At 42.6% G+C, this 6,107-nt stretch overlaps 1 protein-coding gene across 3 annotated transcripts in view; it reads right to left on the reverse strand.

Annotated features, from left to right (window-relative positions):
* RGS6 (regulator of G protein signaling 6) overlaps positions 1-248 on the reverse strand; it is a 246,804-nt gene extending 246,556 nt beyond the window's left edge. For all 3 annotated transcript variants that reach the window (XM_036383593.2, XM_036383592.2, XM_036383590.2), the window contains exon 1: positions 31-248. The gene's annotated coding sequence lies outside the window, so the exon portion shown is untranslated. The remainder of the gene's footprint in view (positions 1-30) is intronic.
* Between the last annotated feature and the right edge of the window lie 5,859 nt (positions 249-6,107).

Genomic DNA, 6,107 nt, shown 5'->3' on the forward strand with positions numbered 1-6,107 from the left:
ACGAGAGAGAGAGCAGCCCACTTCCATTACCTTAGCAATCGCGTCGCCGCCGTCCCCTGACGCCCCTTCGCCTCTCCTCAGAGACGGGGAAGCGCCCGCAGCATGGCGTGAGCCTGCGGGCGGGGCCGGCGGTCAGCCCGGGGCTCCTCCGTGCGCCTCTTCCAAAAACCTCCCGTTCTCCTCAGCGCCCCTCCTGCTGCGGCGAGGACGGCGGCCGGGGCCAATCTGCCGCGAGCACACCGCGCCCCGCCCGGCCCGGCCCGGCCCGGCCCTCGCTGCCGCCCCCGACCCTCCACCAAGCCCGCGCCGGGCGGGCGGGGGCGGGATCGGCCCTAGCCCCGGCCCCGCCGCCGCAGCGCCCGCTGCGGGCGGCCCGGGCGCGCCGCCCCCACCCGGCCCCGGCGCCTCTTTCCCCGGTGCCGAGCCGGCCGCCCTTTGGCGGTGGCGTGGGGGAACTTCAGCTCCCGTGTCCCGCCACCCCGGCCGCTGCTGGGGCACTCGGCGCAGCCCTGAAGAAAGGCGTGGAGCCGAAGGCAAGTCTTGTATCTCTCTTACAATCTTGTTTATGTGTTGAGTCGCGCAATTAAAGTGTTTGGCTGAAGTCCTCCATCTGAAACTGGGAAAGCCTCATCTTTTGGTCACTTTCCTCCAACAGCCAGGATTCCCTAAATAACACCCGAGCTCTGCACACCACCATCGATCTTAACAGGCACCATAACTCCAACATAACAGCTTGGAGATCCAGCCCTTTCACACAGAGCTGTCCCATGGGCAAGACATTGCTGTTGATTAGGATAAATTTCCACAGATTAACTTCGTGGGCAAAGTAGCTCGCATACTTCTTATGCTATTATCCACCGATTTTTCTAATAGATGAGATTTTTATTCCTTTTTCACCAGATGGCAAGTAAGCCCACCTTACCCCAAGCTGACCCTCAGGTCTGAGAGCCCTGTGCTGGGATGCACTAGGGCAGACCATTGACAGGATGTAGCCACGCCCATCTCCGTGCCAAAGTTTGTGAATTTCCAAGGTCTGGTTCCCACGCATCAGACTCATTATTGCTGTTGAAACTCTTCACGATGAGGCTGTCAGCTGCACAGAGGAAAGGCTCCTTTATCCACCCGTGTAGCCTGCCTTAAAAGCCCTTGTGTGGTGTCTCTGTTTTCTCAATTTCCTAATATCCTGGATCTTACCAAAGCCAGGTTTATATTTCATAAGCCCTCTGACACCAGAAATTATCATGTGCAGGGATGTCCTCTTATTTTATGCTGTAGTCTGCCCAGCACAATTTCTGGTGATATCTGGTACACTAAACTGCTGCAGTAATTCAAATATTAAATTAAAAAGAAAAAAAGTATTTCTGGTTCAGCTGTGGATCCCTTCCATTTTTACTGGATCCATATGTCCATCTTTACCGTTACTGGCTACTCCTTCCTTAGTCTTGCAAATGCCAGTTTCTACCTTGCAGAGTTTACACGCTTCTTCAAAAAGGTCCTTCATCAACACAGACTATACATTTATTTCACTGTCACACTCAAAATTGCATCTTAGTGGCAAAATTCTGCAGTTATGCCTCACACAAGCTCATTGACCCTTACTAGACTTTACAGGGTGTTGATTCAGTTGATTTGTTTCAGATTTCAGCTGTGGGCATTTAAAAGCTTCTGTGGCAGGTTAAAATATTTTGATCTTGGTTGTTTTGTTCAAAGAAAATGTACCTCTCAAACATCACAGCATATTTTTGGGATACTTTTTTGAAATAAAATTAATCTAAAAAATATTACCCTTTATATCAAGTTTGAATTTAAACTAATTTTCATCCCCTTTGGATTAAACAAAGCATATTATATATTATTCGCCACACAAAGCTGTCTGACAAAGGGAGGAAAGAGAGAATGGCAACCTATGAAATAAAGATTAAATTTTTTAGAGATTTTCTCAGCAAAGCATTTTAAATCACTAGTTATGTTGAGTTATGCTGGGGTATGACTACATGTAATATCAATGGGGAAGTATTTCAGTGTCTTATATGAGGTCTGTTCAGGAAAAACTGTTTCAAGACTACTCTACACAATCTTTGTTCTCACAGCTCCCTCAAAGGGGTGTGCATGCAGTAGCCAACAAATCTAAGTGCTTGAATATATCAGACTAAAAGGCAAGTTCTATAGAAAGGCTGTTTTCAAAGTAAAGACAGATAGAAAATATTTCACATGTGTATTAACATTATAATTCAAAGAAATTACCAATATGTTTTCTGGAAGCATATGCAGCCTAGTATTACCATACTCCAGCAGCCCATGATGTTGAGAAAGGAAGCTGAATGGGAACATTAAAGCAAAAGTGACATCTATGCTTATTTTAATCATGCTCAGCAGAAGAAATTGTAACCAAAAAGTACAAATAAAAGGAAAGGCAAATTGACTTCTCTCACGTAACAATGATTCTTTGGTCCCTTGAAGTAATAAATGGTATGAAGCAAAATGGCACAGCAACATTTTTTACTCTCATGCACTAACTACTAAAATAAATGATACACAATTAAAACCTGATAAAACTGAGCCAGCTTTGTATTTACATTGATCCTTATGCTGAAAACAATGTAGTCAGACTTGGTTCATCACAGCAACCGTTTCTCAGTTTAGCCTCTTTCCCAGCAGGAGAGTCCAGCAGTTTGATGAGTATGATTAGAGATGCACAAACAGTTCCGTTTAGATCAGTGGGACATCTCAAGTTGATGGAGAACTACACACATACAGCAATGTTTGCAGAAAAAGACCTTGCATCTGAAACACTGCTATGCTTAGTAAGCACTGGAGAAGAATGTGTGGGGAGGGACTGTCATGCATTTTTCTGACCAGGAGTGCAGAGTTTTATTGTTCCCTTTCCTCTGTATTATATGATGTGATCTGAAAGCCAGAAGAAACCACCATGGTCCACACCAAGCATGGAACACCACCTGTTCTTAATGATACATCATTAAAACTGAAGAACCTGAGCTAGAATTTTCATTTTCACTAACATTTCCTATTGAAAATATTTGTTCAGCTTTTCTTTATCCCAGCCACTGATTTCAATGACAAAACCACACATTTTATAAAATATTATATCTTCTATTGAAGACTGCAGTGGTAGAAAACTTCCCTCATGCCCAGTAATGCTGTCCCAAAGCTGTATTATCCTCATTGCTGTAAAGAGGTCCTTTTATCAGCTTCAGAATGCACAACTTTGAACCCCTGCATATCGTGGCTGACACTAGAGTAACACATGCTCACAGGGCTTCTGCTAACTCTTACTCACAGCTCAACAGTGGGAGTCTCCAGGGTATTCCAGCAGATTCTTTACATGGCAAAGAGTCACAGCACAGCATGTTCCCCTGTGATCATCTGAAAAAAGGAGGAGTAGATATCACTAACTTTTTGCCAGTAGCATCCTCCTCTCCTGGTGCTTGAAAAGCTCAGAAAGGCAGAAGCTGCTGCAGCTGCAGTGGTTCCAGTGCTCTGAGGTAGGGCCAATGTTTTCCTTTCAGTTTGCAAACCAACAGCATTGTTGATCGAATGAATAAGTGTTACCCCATAGCACTTACTTCATAAATATTCAGTAGCTGTTAATTACAAGAAAAAAATGGAGCTGCTGGCTCGAGGTGAGTGCTGAAACACCACTAAAGCAGTGCTTTTTTCTCATGAAGGCAATAAAGAGGAGTAAGTGTCTCTCTCTGGCAGAGGGCATGAAAAAAGCAAAGAGGTTTTCAGAGTTGTTCAAGGCAGGTTCTATTTTTCATAAAATGTTTAATTTAACAGTGACCTAGTTTTACAACAGCTTTCAGTGTCTTGGCTTTTCTTATCTCCTGTGTCTTAGCCTACATCATTAGAAGAGCAGACCAATAGGCTTTACAGATTTTGTTAAAGCAAACTAAATAAGGCCTTGCTGGGTGGATTAATTCTTCTCTCCTGTTTTGTTTCAGGCAGTCGTTATGTTACGGTTTCTTTGTACTTTTAAAGAGGTTTTAGCACATCTTTTACAGATTTTTTTTTAATTTCAGCTCAAAGCCCTTAGCTTATTTCATGTTACATTTCTGAGTATCAGACTGCAGAGACACTCTTGAATTCCTCAGCCTTTTTACAAAAAAGATCCTTTGTTTTGTAAACATTAAATTAACTGTATGAAATTGGTGGCTAGCTTGACTAGCAAATTTGGACATTTACAGGCAGTACAGACTCATGCCAGCTTTCAGCAGGAGCAAGTCATGGCGTGCCATTAATTTTATTTACCTTACTTCACCTACCAGAAGAAAAAAGTTATTGTGCATCCTGTTATTGTGACCAATAAACAGCAGGTCAAGTGACGCTTGCTTGCTTGCTCCCTTTTTCACTGTGTTCTACATTCAATGCTCTCAGATACTGTTTCATAGTACCCCTCTGTGATTCCTAGGCTGTCTTTATGGAAGTGTGCTTTAAAAACTATTGTGTGTGCTGTGTTCCATACGGATTCAGCAGAAAAAGGGAGCAATTAGAAAAATGATACTTCAGCCATGCAGCACCAAAACACACTAAGTCTGCTGAAAGACATCTCTTCCTTCCACCTCCATCTCAGAGATTGCAGGAAATTTTATCCTTTGAGGAGCCTTGCTGTAGTTGAGTCCCTCCTGCATACCCTTTAAGGAAGGGAACACAGTGTAGGAGATGATGCCACATCTGCCAGGTTTATACAAGTGTGAGTGCTTTCTCTACAGGGAGAATTTCCCTGTGGGGATCCCAGCCCACAGAGGTTTCCATTTATCCATGTTAATGTGTTTCACAGAAATTGAATATGTCAGACTGAATAATGCAAGTAATGTATACTGGCAGTTTCAGAGCCATGACCTAAACAGTATCAAGCACAATGTATACTTCTACACCTACAAGGATCATGCAAGCTAAAAGAACAAAGACAACTTAATAGGAACCATTCAGAGGCAATGTGTACTGGCCTTGTTGAGCTTCACTTAATTCCTCCCTTTGTGCAAAGGGATTTCAGTTGCCTTTGCAAATGTGCAGTTTGTGCCAGCTCTAATGCTTTTTAAATTTTGAGTGACTTTAAACAAATTTCTTGGTGATTTGTTATCACTGGGGGGAAAAGCCATGGTGGTGAATTTTAAGCATGGAAGAACTTGAATCCCACATAGGAAAATCACATTACCAAAAGTATAGAGAATTTTTTAAAATAAAGCTAAAGACATCAGAAAAGCATTAGTAGCAGCTCTTCTGTTCATTTTTATCAATAAATAACAATGTAGGAAAGTAAAATTCACAGTAAATCCACCTAGGAAAGTCTGGAAGACCCTGTTTGCTGAAAGTATTGAAAAGACATTTGTCTAAGAAGCTTTGCTTCACATTGTTTTACCTGGAAGCCCAAAATGGACAAAAAGCAATACAACTAATCCAAAGAGGAGAGGCTCCATTCCCTCAATATCCAGATTCTTGCTCAAACATAGCAGAGACATGCGTTTCTCTTCTGCCTTGGCAATCTCATATCTGAGCAAGTCAGAGCACTGGTGAGTGCAGAAATTAGCATGGTCTCATACTTTTCTGTGTTAGAGAGGACTGTGGAGGGGATTTTAGATTCTTCTATAACATCTCTAAATTGCTAAGATCTCTCCACATCTTTTAGCTCGTCAGGAGACCAGTTTTTTGTATCTATCAATGTTTATTCTTTTCTGTCCTTTAGTCAAGAACAGCCTTCTGCCTGCACTCCATCTGAACTTGTAAAGTTTTCCTGAACATGGCAGAGCCTCAACTTCTGCCATGTCAGGTAGCCAAACATTATGAAAACTCATGGCACTAAGTGGCAGAAATGTGTGAATTCCCATAGAATTCAGGTTTTCTCCAGCTGGTCTTTACTCGCTGGTCTGGAAAAGCTGCAGAAGTAGTACTTAGAGTGCATCATAACATTCTTGACTTTTTTCTTCTGTGATATTGCAGAAATTTCCTTTGGACTCCTTTCCTTTTTTCTGTTTGATATACTTTTTATGACTGATTAATTACATAAGAAGTGATGGGAACTGCTGCGCAGTGGGAATGAGGAACCTGAAGTGTGGAGGAAGGCATGAAATATGTTTAAAAAAACCCTT

Source organism: Molothrus ater, chromosome 6 (assembly GCF_012460135.2).
Source record: "Molothrus ater isolate BHLD 08-10-18 breed brown headed cowbird chromosome 6, BPBGC_Mater_1.1, whole genome shotgun sequence".
NCBI classification, from domain to species: domain Eukaryota; kingdom Metazoa; phylum Chordata; class Aves; order Passeriformes; family Icteridae; genus Molothrus; species Molothrus ater.